Genomic DNA, 13,010 nt, shown 5'->3' on the forward strand with positions numbered 1-13,010 from the left:
GGAATAAGTAGGAGTAGATGCAGAAGGTACTTGTGTGGGGTTAAAAACTTGTGTGGGATTAGAGTCTGGGTTAGGGTGGATGTCACCACTCAATTTAAGCTGTAGTTTTATTTGTAGAAATGGGTATGATAATTTAGGTGATAGCCTAGAATATTTTCGGGCTACATATGGTGAAGTATGTTACATATCTATAACTGAAAATGTTTATCTTACAGCTATTATAGAGGTGTGGTGCTATAGAGATGTTAGTAAAAGTATGAGGTTGGTAAGTCAAAGAATATATGGTTGTAATACCATGATTGTGAGGAGTGAAGAAATAGAGGGCTACTATTAGTAAACTGGTGATGGTAATGTGAAAAAAGTAGCATTATTTTGTTGAGGGAGTGAGGTGTAGGAGGGTAAGTAATGTGGAATGGTAGAGATACACTTATTTAGAAGTAGAAGGGAAGGGTGGCTGCTGTATATACTAGTCATATTAAAGTAAGAAAGTACTTAAGAATTTCTTAAGTGAAATGTATTCATGTTTATACTGTAATAAGATAAGAAAGGCTAGAAAGAAGCAAGTTAATATACTGTTGTGGTCTTGGGCTACCAGTAGAGGGGCTGGAAAAGGGTATTGATCACATTATATGTACAATTAAAATATAATAATTTCCCATTTTAGTAGTGGTGGATATCTAGACTAATTTCCTTAGTTTAACCTATAGACAAGAGATGTTTAAAAAATAGTTTTGATAAACAAGAGGAAATTATGAAAAATGTGAGACATAGTTCTTTCTTGCATATGCAAATGTTATTAGCTGTTTATTTTTCCATTAGCACCTAATTTTAGCTGAAGACAAGAAGCAAACAGGGGGCAAGCAAATGATCATGAGAGGTCTGAAAACGGAGGTCTGAATTAAATCTACAAGTGTTCTTTCTTGCATTTACAAAGTTAATAGTTGTTTTTATCTATTAGCAAACGGTGTTAGTTGGAGGCAATAACTTTGCAGGTTCAAACAATTCATCAGAAAATGTCTGAATGGTGTTTTCTAAGTGAAATGTATGAGGAACAATATAATGAACTTTTAAAGGTAAACTGGAAAAAAGCTCAGTAAAAATAAAGGATGTTTGAAACTGTGGCAAATTAACAGTTATACAAGTAAGCTGCCTCCCCAACAGTCTTATTACTTTAACACGTGAAATATAACAGTGCACAATTCAGTTTAACAGTAACCAGTGCACTTTTTCTCAAGGCTAAAAGTTAAAACTTACTGAAAGCATGCAAGTTGTTTTTCAGATCTGGGAGGAGAACAGATATAAGATATCGACAGACCAGCAATCTGTGTAAGTGGGAACATGTACTTTAGCATGGTTAACCCTATATTTAGAATAGGTAATGCCTTTGTGTGTAGAAATAGATTTGGGACAACTGCTCATATTTGGAGGGGAACACTTCTATTTTGGAAAATGCATATAGTATTGTGTGCTTGCTACAAGTTAAAAGGGTTGGGGGCTTAAAATGTACTCAGTCTTTTTTGTTTGTTGAATGTTTCTACTGAAATGAAAAGTATGTGAACATGGGACATGTTTAAGTAAAAATGAGAAGCAGCAACTGCATACAAGATCAGTGTATGCATGTAAACTGTAAGATGGAAACAAATTCAAAACAAGTTTCATGTATAATATGTGGAAGTATTAGCTTTTTATCACAATAGTTGCTCTGTCAGTATTAACATGGAATGTAATTGACCTTGCAGGTATAGACAAAAGAGCACTGAGTTATATTAAGAAGTGTAGGGGCAATATTATAGGGGACACACATGAAAAGAAAGGAATAAGTGAATTTGACAAAGAATAGATTTTAAGATGAGCATTCAGCAGAGTATCACGGACAAATGAAAAAGGGAAACGTAATAATAATAATCGTGAAATATGCTACAAAAGTGAATGAAGAGGAAAAAAAGACAGTAGTAGACTTGTGGTAGTACAGAGTTGCAGGCAGGGGAGGAGAATTACACTGTTGTATTTATATTCTACATAAAACTACAAGCAGAGAGCTTAGCAAAATGTTGGGAAAAATAAGTTTTCAAGCAGGAAATATTACTTATGGGTAGGGACTGGAACCAGATTTGCAATATTGAGGATGTATTAGGGGACCTAGAAAGGAAAAGATTTCTGAAGACATATGTGAGAATATTTGCTACAGAAGATGTGAATTTAGTAGCAGAAACTCAGAAAAAATGTTTATATTATTCCCGAAGATACAATACCTGGCCTAGACTGGGAAGAAATTATAATTCTCAACAGCATGTGCATTTAATTGAAAGCTTTGTGACCCACCCCATCTGTTAACCAGTTCATGCACCAACAAAAATAAGATGAAGGGCAACTGTGTAAAATAAAGACAATAGTACGTCCATACTTATTTGTTATAAGGAGAAGGATTTAAGTCATGGGTAATGGATATAATTTGAGAATTATTAAGAAATACAGAACTGCGGTGGTGGTGCTGCGGTAGTGTTGTCGCCTCACAGTAAGTCGTTGCCCTGTTCAGTTCTCAGCTAGAGCGTCTTCTGTGTAGAGACATGCATAAATGGGCGTACCTTCGTTGAAGGTTGTGGGTCAGGGCTGGCAACTCGGCACGTAAAAATCCACTGCCAATCATTAGCGGACCGGAGTTCCGCTGTGGCGACCCCTAACCAGGAAAAGCTGAAAGACACAACATTAAGAAATACAGAATTTACTTCAGAAGGGATACCTAGTGAGTGGAATACAATGAAAATGGAGTTTAAAACTTGGTAGAAATATGTGGGGATGGGAAAGTAACAGGAAGTACTTAGAGTAGTTGACAAAGGTTACAGTATTGTAGAAGGGACTCTCAAAGAAACAGAAGAACAACTGCAGAGTGCTAAAGGGAAAATAATGAAGTATTTGTATAATATGCATACTTTATAAAGGTTGTTGTTAAACAACTGTTTTTGTAGACACTTCTAGAATGCAAAAAAACTTTCAACACAAAGACACAGGTAAACAAAAGTAGAAAGAGTTGTTCTTAAACTTGGGGATCATATGACAAGAACATTAACCAGAAATCCTACAGAGGTATTAGATACACTTTAGATTTTTTATGACATTTTGTATAAGGACGAGGAATAGGGACACCAAGAGGAGGCATAAATGGAGATCTTCATGGAAGACTCAATTATGCCAAGGTACAAATAAGGGTTTATGAATATTTTAAATGTGCAGAGGAGCACCACTGACTTGGAAGAAAGCAGTTACCAAAACACAGTAAATATCCTTCAGAACCAATAATCATACAGACCCAGTTCAAATTAAATTATTATTCTATATATCTATACTAGCTAACAGAATGGCAAAGGTGTTACCAAAATTGATAGATATTGAACAGTGCGATTTTGTGGAGTAGAGCCAAACATTTAACAACATTATAACCATAATCAAAAGGGGATGCACAGAATAAGAGAAACACCACTACTCTGCTGGTGGATCTTGATGCACAGAATGCACTCTATAGAGTCAGCCAGGATGTTATGAGTAGGGCACTGATGTTATTTGCATTTCCTGATAGAATAATACAATTAATAAGGAGGATGTATGAAGAGTCAAAGGCAAGAATTAAGGTGAGAGGGTTAGTCTCTGACAAGCTTTCTGAACAGAGGAATTGGGTAGGTATATCCCCTTTCTCCACTGTTACTTGCTTTCTATTTATACTGATTGGCAGATAAAATAATGGGGTTAGAAATACAAAGATACAACTGGAATGGTACTCAAAAATATAGCTTTATTTGTAGATTATATTGTTTTATAATCAAATCCAGAAAAATATATTTTTGTGTTGTGGAACATTTTGAGTCAGTTTCAAGTCTTTTGGGGATATAAAATAAATGAAGATAAAACAAGGGCCATAATGGCAAACTATGCATCTATACAAGAATTTGTTTCAGAAATGCCCATACTTATGGGGTCATGAATAATTTAAGTATTAAGTGCAGGGATTAAAATGAGTTTCCATTATAGCAGCTGGGGTATGTGGGAAGACACTAAACAAAAACATTATACGAAAGCCAGAAGCTCTTGATTATGGACAGTGATGGTAAGAAACAAGCAATGAAAATGTTTTGCTCCCCTTTGTCTTTTTATACACAGGTCAGGAATTATCTACATGAACTTGGGGATGATAACTAGTAAAAAGGTTGGATGAATTTATTTGGGAAGGCAAAGTTAAGTGGGATAAGCTTATTCTTCCCATACACCAAGGTAGTTTAAGGTTATCCTGTTTAAAGGGGTACTTTAGAAAGTGCAGCTGCACAAGTCATACTTACTTGTAACAGTAGATTTTTCATAGAACACACTGTCTCACTAGCATGTAGGTGGTAGAGCCCTGCCACAATATCTCTGTTAGTCTACCAAAGCTCATAGCTCCTCCCCCTGCCTGCCTGTGGTTATGAACAATTCACCTGACAGTACAGGGACTGACTTTCGGACTCAGACAGACAGAATTCTTTCAGTTGTCTAGGACCCAGAAGGAAGAGAAGATGAAATTGTAAGCTTGCGAACACCTACTGTTCCAAACCAAACACACACACACACACAGACACACACACATGTATGTATGTATGAAAACAAAAGAAAACACTGGACTTAACAATGGCAACTCCAAACTCAAACTATGTACATCCATAAAAGGGAGATGGTGGGTGGGTATATTCAGTAAGGCAGTGTGTTCTACGAATATCTACTGTTATAGATAAGTATAACTTATGCAACTCTAACATGTTCAACATATTGACTTACTAATCCAACCCATTAGGAGGAAGTTTAAGGGTCCAGGAGCCTCTGGAGAATGGTCCTAGCAAAGCCTAGTCTGGATTTAGTAAAGGCATCCAAGTTGCAGTGCTTCATAAAGGTACTGACAAAGGACCAAGCTGATGCCTGTAAAATACTTCTGGAGTCTACTCCTCACCAATACACCACTGAAGAGGAAAAGGCCCTGGTGGAATGTGCTTTTACCTTGCCTGGATTCTCCTTGCCAATACCACAGGATAACCAATGTGCAACAATTTGCTTAGAGCAGTAGTCTCCCTTTCATGGACTTCAGACCTCAAGCAGCCCTCAAATCAGCATAATTAGAGATGAGAGAAGTGACTACATGACTTTTCTGGTTGCATTGCTTGCATTTATTTTTGTTTTGGTGATTGTGGCCCTTGCCTAACTTTGCTAATCCTCATACACCACCAGTGGTCATTTGAGTTTGAGACCCCTGGCTTAGAGACATGTTGACCCTTCCTTGCCCTGTGTAGGAAATACAAAGCATTTCACCCTTCCTAAAGGGTTTTGCTCTGTCAAGGTAGTACCTGACCTGCCAATGTACATTAAAGGTATGTGGTATCCTCTCTCCCTTATTCTTAATGTGACAATAGGAGGTACTGCCAGCCACACCAGAAGAAGTAGGGCAGTGGATGTATTACTGGTGCAAGCACAGCTATCTGAAATTTTGTAAATAATTATATGTCATTTGTATATCAAACTGGTTTGTACAGATGCTTGTGGTTTAAATGTATTTGTGAGGTTTGCCTGTTTTAAAATGTATCAACAGTGCACCCTGCTGGAATGAAAAGAAATATACAGGTATTATTGTAACTGAATTAAATGTGTTTTAATAGAGGATACGTGGACAGCAGAGGTTAACCAGCTAGCTTACTTTAAGAAAAGTAATGGAAATATAAATGGGCTGTTAAACCATTAAAATGGCACCCCACAGTAGTGAAAAGGACCAGAGACATTGGGCATCGGAGAAGCCTTTGTTCATTAGCTCAGTAAAAAGAAGGGAAGTCCTAGACACTGCCATGAACATTTAGATGTGTATTGTAGCTGTTTATGCTAAATTCCTGTCTCAGCTTCAAAGGGGGATACTATGAGAACCTAGAGTCAGGCGACCAGATGAGGTCATTCTGCAAGCCATCTTGGATATTATACTTTACAGGGAGTAATCTCTGAGTATTCTGTTTTGAGGTACCCGACTAGAAAGACTGTTCACGTATTTCATTGTGTGTTGTTCTATCAAGTAAGTTATTACGGAATAGCAATTCTCCTAGATTCAGTCAGGAATAAAGTGAAGCCTAGTTTAGAGATTGTTTTTTTTTTTTATTTGTACTAGTCTGTCCATCAATTTTCAATATTTCCTGTGATTTGAACTCTGTAGTTTACTGTAAATATATATACCGTATTTCATGCTCTTCTATTTATTAAATATTTTAAAACTTTTATTGTGGCTGGTCCTTGTAGAAAGTATTTAACCTTAGAGAGTGCTTATATTTATTTGGTGACACTGTGTGGGCCACTCCTGAAAGCTTCACTGTCTTAATCAACTACTACCATTTGTATTAGTGCATTAACATTACACAGTATAATTAGACACCCTTGTTAAGGGCCTTGGGGTAGCTGATTGTGGAGTGTCTGGTGGCGATGATAACTACCTTATACTCTGAGCAGAACAGGGCACAGCAGGTAAATCTGTGCCAGCCTTTCTCAGGGGTGTGTGTAAAATCAAATCTCAAAGAGTGTGTGTGTGGCACCTACTTGGGGTGGGGACATGAAGCACTGGGGTTCATAGAAAGGGTGCTGGAGGACTTGACTTGGATACTCCAGCTGAGGACCTAACCCTACAGCTGTATCAGTGGAGAGTTTTATTGGGGACCTAGAAGGAGACAGACAGAGAGATCCAGACCCCAGTGTGTGTTCCCTGTGTACTCAAGAGAAACTGTACTTGGTACAGACACCAGCATCTGGAATAATGAGTGCATCCATTTGCATTCCAAGGTCACGTCCCTCTCCAGTGTCAGTGGTGAGGATCAAGGCTCTTTGATTACTGGCCCAGCATGGGGACGTCACACTCAGGTTCTGGGAAAAATACAGAGAGGTCAACAGATTTACTGATGGTGAATTCTGAGGCCACATTCAACAAGAAAAAGAGGGTTAATGCATAACACAAACCTATCGCTGTGGAAAATCAGGTAAGATTGTCCTACCATAAACGTTTGCAGCTATAGGATTCACCTTGCAGATGTCAGAACAATAAGAAAAACAGATTTCCATGTTAAGAACTTCATATCAGTCTGAGATGTAGGCTGAAAAGGTGGTATGGTCAATTTGTCCAGAACGTAGTTGCAATCCCATGAAGGAGGAATTTACTTCTGAGGGGTCTCATATGCAATACTGCTTTCATGAACTGTTTTACCAAAACAGAAGAAGAAAACAGGGGAATCCACTGGCAAACGAGCAGAGATGGCCACTGAATGCACATTAGTGGATGTATACAATAAGCCATCCTGAAGTAACTCACACAATATATGTCAAGACCAGAGGGATGTTAACTCAAGGGACCCTCTGCTCCCATTTAAGCACCACTTAGAAAACCTCATCTATATGTAAACATAAGATTTTCTAGTAGCAGATTTTCTGGCCTCCTTTAACACCTGCTGCACATCCTCAAGAAACAAGTGCCTAAACTGAATCAAGACTGAATCATCCAGGTTGTAAGCTGCAGTTGCTCCAAATTGGGGTGCACCAGTTGCTCCTGAGATGCTGAGCAAATCTAGGGTGCAAGTCTGCGGTAATGTCCTTGACCAATACCATTAGAAAGGAAAACCAAGATTGCCTGGGTAAGTAGGGGATCACCACAGTCATTTTTAGTATTTTTTTCTGAACCTTCAGAGGTACCTTGTGAATTAATGAAACAGGTAGAAACGCACAGAGGAACATTCCCATCCAAGGGAATGGGAATGCTTTTGTCCTCCAAGCATGGCGGAAGGGATGTCCAAAATGGAAATGCTCCAGTTGTCTGTTTTGAAAGGAGGTGATCTATTTGAGGCATTCCTCACATCTGGACTAGATCCTAGAACACCACTACTTTGAGCTGTCACTCATGCGAGTCTGCACAGGATCTGCTTACCCTGTCTGCCACAATGTTTTGCTGTGATGGGATGCATGATGCCTGAAAAGTCAAAGAATGCTGTAAAGCCAGCACCCAGGCCATCACTGCCAACCAGTACAGAGGGTATGACCCAGTACCTCCTTGTTTGTTGAGGTAATACATCACTGTGGTGTTGTCCATAACTACCTGAAGTGGACCAGAAGTCCTTATGTGGTGAAAACTTTCAAGGCATGGATCACTGCCCGCATTTCCTTGAAACTGATGTGCTTCTGTCAGTTCTTGGGCCACCAAGTTGCCTGCACTTGCACCCCCACTGACAACTCCCCAGGCAAAGTTAGACAAAGATTATCTGGGCAGACTATGCCAGAACAGATGGGAAGAAGTGAAGTCCTGGATTGATACTCAACAGTGCTCTCCACCACTGTAACTCTTGTCTGATGAAAGGCAGCACTAGCAACAGAGATGCTAGGAAATGTAGATGCTGGGTCCAACAATTCTGGACATACCACTGAATTTTCCTCATGTGGAGATGGACCAGTGGTATCATAAGAATCATGGATGCCATAAGTCCTAGAATTTTTAGAAATTCTCTTGCGAGGTGAAGTTCCTCCTAGAGAATTCCTGAAGCACCATCTGGTAAACGAGGACCTTATCTTAGGGAAGAAAGTCAGTTAAGCACCCTGGGACAATTAGTCTTCATGAGGGTGTCAGGCACGACTTCCAAAGATTCACCTTGAACCAAGGTGGGGCAGTAAGGTCAAGACCTTCTGTAGCGATTCCAAATACCTGGATGCATCTCTGCATAGTCATAGGTTGGAAGGGGAGGTATCATTTTTCGGAAAGGAACCTCTTGCTATGTTTGGCAGAATTTTCCTCCTGCCATTTCCTTTTAGTGCACTGGCTTTTGTTCAGCTGGGACTTCTGTTTGTTGGGCTGCAGAAAATTATCCTGCTTAATAGATGGAAACCTGGGAATATGGAACATTTTAGACACCCCTTGCATCAGTTTCTCTCTGTCATAGGTTCATAGATTGGTAGTAGGCTATCAGCCCAAGGGCCTATACAAGCCTAGCCATAATCCCCTGGATATTTCTTCCCATAATATTTACGTCCCTGGACCCCTGTCTAGCAGGGTGACTGACGTGATCCCCGGGGTGAATTTCCTATCTCCCATCCAACCGTCAAGGTTCCTTTTGTAGAGGGCCAAGGAGGCACTCTGCTTGACATGTATGGGCAGTCTATTCCATAGTATGGGTAGTCTCTGGGTCAGGAACCTATCTCTCCAGCATGTTTTGTTCATTGTGATGACAAGGTTTCGATCCCTGGAGCATGCGGCTTTGAGGGATTGGGATTTCTTTAAGTGGAGCATGTCCAACAGCTCAGGTTTGACATGGCCTTATATGTTAAGCAGAGATCACCTCTGAGTAGACTATATGCCACCAAGTATAGCTGATGTTTTTTTTTAGATGGTCAGTATAGGGCATCTGCTTTAAGCTTGTGATTCTTTTAGTGAGGTATTTCTGCGGCCTTTCCAGCTGTTGCAGAAGTCTTGTTCGGTACATACCAAATGGGGCGTTGTACTCTACAATGGGTCTAATGAGGGATGAGTACAGTGGGAAAATGACCTCCTTTTTTCTGGATGAAAAGCCCTTAGTGATGAGGTGTGCCACATAGAAGGATTTCCTGACTGCTGTGGTGATGTGGTTATCGAAGGTGAGACCCCTGTCCACCTGTGTCCCCAAGTCTCTCATCCCACTTTCGGTGTTTACTGTACTGCCACCAATGTGGTAATTCATGGGTACATGTTTTTTCCCAAAGGGGATAACTATACATTTCTTGGCATCCAATGTTTATGGATCTGATTAGCCACAGTACCAAATATACAATCGGAATCAAGTGGAACCTTCATAATTTAATTCTTTAACTCATCAGAAAAGTTTTGAATGTGTAACCAAGCACACCTTCTTATCACCACAGACATTGCTGCATTTCCAGAAACAGTATCGGCTCCTTCCAAGGCAGTCTTTAAAGCGTGTTTAGGCGCTTGAGATCACTGACCAACTAGGAGATACCACCACGGAACGGAGAACTGTACTCAACAAGTTTAATGCACAAAAAATAATAATACAAAATACAGGAATTCTTGTAAAGCACTTTTCGTCCAGCTTTGTAGCCAGACTTCATCAGACCAGACTTGAGATCAATGGACAGAATATCTTTGACACAGACTATTTGCTTAGCAGGTAGCAGCAAATTTGTCAAAATTATACATACGCCTCAGCGCAAACTTCCACATAAAATACTGGTAGTGAAACAACTTAAAGGCTACCATGTAGGACAGCACCAGCTTCTTTCCTTGAGATTCTGTCCACTTGCCTGGCTTATCTGTAGGGACTGGGTTTTATGAAGACAGTCTTCTTGTTGGAAGATGTCACTGGGGGCACAGCAGCAAGATCTGCAGAGAAGATGGCTTGGAGACCAGGCATGGTCAAGCACACCCAGAATTTGTTACACTTTTTTAGGCAGACTCATTCAATAGAGAAGAATTGCAAACTTTCTTAAAAACATCCTCCAATGCTGGGATTAATTGAGGGAAGCATGTCAGATCTGGGGCTTCATCCTCCAAAACATCAATTACCCTGTTGGCTTCAGGAGCAGCAGAAGTTTGCTCCCAACTGAATAGCCAGCATATGGAAAAAAGAAAACATCTGTGTTGTTTACTGTACCTGTTCATCCTCACAGGAAACTGACTGATCAGACTCTGACACGTCTGAATCATAGGATTTGGAATCCCTTTCAAAATCAGGATCCTTGGAAGGTTAACTTTGGGTGTGAGCTGTAGCTTTACTCATAACATGGGGGTTTTCATCTTTTACTCAACTTCCTGAACAAAGGATCTAGCCATAGCCACCACCTCAGGTGGAAACCCAGTCTGCGATTTTATAGCTCTTCTGTCTCCTTTTTGCATGCATTACCCTGGTGGGAGGATGCGTATTAACACTGGCAACAGATTCTGCACCCCTGACTTCCCTTGCATCTAAAGAATTTGATTCTCTCGTACCTGAACCAAACACTAGGCTAGTTTCAACACTAAATTATTAAAAACAGCCTGAAACATTAAACAAGAAATCATTTGTAAACTTGTGAAACATTCCTGTCACAATTTTTTAGCAAGTAAGATGGTGCCATAAATTGCAATTTAAATGAAAAATAATCATTTAAGATACTGAAGTCACCTCAAATAATCCTAATCCCAAAGAAAAAAAAACTGCAGTTTGAGCAAGTTTCCTGTCAAAACTTCCAAATGAAACTTTTAATCAACTGCATAGTGATAGTCAAAGTAAAAATAGAAGCACATACAAAGTTTCTGATAAAAAAAAAAAAACTGTCAGAGCAGCAGAATACACTATCCATGTACTGATAAAAAAAGGCTGAGAGAGGAAATAAAGTCCAAAAGGGTTTCTCATCTGAGATCAATAGCTCAAAATCCAGATATAGAAGCAATATTTTCAGACATCCCTTTCTTTTTGTGGCACTACAAAAGTGAAAGGGTTCTGTATGTGAGTCTGAAAAACAGTTCCTGATTTGGTCCATCACAACCACAGACAGGGGCAAAGCTCTGAGCTTACGTAGACTGCCACAGATAGGATAACAGGGCAGTATTACCCATATGCCAGTAAGGCAGTGTGTTTGCTAAACATGCCACAATCATTATATAACTCAAGCAGAAGGTTATAAATCAAAGTGAAAACAGATGATGAAATGAGAGGGGAGAGTTCATGAGACATAGGCAGACCTGGATTTTGGATGCAAGACATTAAACAAAATAATCATACAGAATATTTTATTCATAAATTTGCAGAATGTATTCTAAGAACTATACATACTAAGCCATACAAAGCTGGTTCATGAATGGAGAAAGGAGAATTTATCAAGAAGTATGTCTGAAACTAAAGGTATAAAAAACAGGCAAGAGGGGGTGGAATTTACTGGTGGAAATTAGCAAAGGAACCAGGCTACTGAGATCAAATATCTCAGGAGGGGAAATGTAGGTTAACTGTGGTGTGTATCATTATTAAATACACTGAAAGAAACTTTCACTATCAGCATTTCCTTCATGCTAGAGGCCGCACTCCTAGAATAGTCAGACTATCCATGTGTACTTCTCAACCAATGTCTGATGCATTTGTTGCCATGACTTGGGTAGAAACAAAAAAGTGGAATTTCCTGCACTGAATTACACATTTTGCCCTCAAATGCAGCTCTGTTATGTGTAATGGAATCAAGGGAATGGCACATTCCTGACTGTGAGGCTTAATCCCAAGGATTCCTCAAGTAGAACTTTTTTTTTTTTTTTTTGCAATGCAGGCTCATCTTTTGAACCATCACAATGCTTAGATATATGCAGGAAAGGAATTCATTGTGACAACCTTACAGAAAAGGAAATTTATTTGGCCACAAAATAAAATACCTTGAATTTTCTTCTAAGGCAAGAAAATCTTTCCATGAATGGTGCTGAATACAGCTATAAATGTGCGTGTGTATGGGTTTTGTTGACGACAGGGGGCTGTGTCCAACATATCTTTGCTGACAGCCTTCCTCCTATGCCAATGAATTTGTGAAATATTTGGCAAATACAGGGAAGTTTAGATAATAATTTTATCCTGTAACTCTTTTTAGAGCATTTAGCTAATTTTCCTCCTACATTCTTCAGTCTTGTTAATTATCAGTAGAAGGAAAGGACAAATAAAAGCACTTCTGATTCTTAAATTCCAATCTCACCCCGATGACATGCAACCTCTCTTACATGATCTTGATCTATATACCTTTCCTACTAAACACTTTTAATGTAAAGTCAAGTACAGATAGCAAATTTTAAAATAAGGTGAAACATTTCTTGTTTATATCTGCCAACAACCTTCCGCTATCAGGCATCACAAAACAGTGCTTGTAAACTAGCAAAACAACACTACTGAATGTTGCCTGTATTTAATAGTGAACCAAGAGGCATCTGCAGTAAAATAAAAGTTCTATTGTTTCTTTCTAGTTTTCACTTGTTACTGCTGGATATT

The 13,010-nt window shown here is 39.2% G+C and overlaps 1 protein-coding gene across 2 annotated transcripts in view; it reads right to left on the bottom strand.

Annotated features, from left to right (window-relative positions):
- The window catches only part of INTU (inturned planar cell polarity protein), a 1,478,455-nt gene that overhangs the window by 118,133 nt on the left and 1,347,312 nt on the right, over positions 1 to 13,010 (bottom strand). The gene's annotated exons all lie outside the window — the stretch shown is intronic.

Source organism: Protopterus annectens, chromosome 2.part0 (genome assembly GCF_019279795.1).
Source record: "Protopterus annectens isolate FY-2018-M chromosome 2.part0, PAN1.0, whole genome shotgun sequence".
NCBI classification, from domain to species: Eukaryota; Metazoa; Chordata; order Ceratodontiformes; family Protopteridae; genus Protopterus; species Protopterus annectens.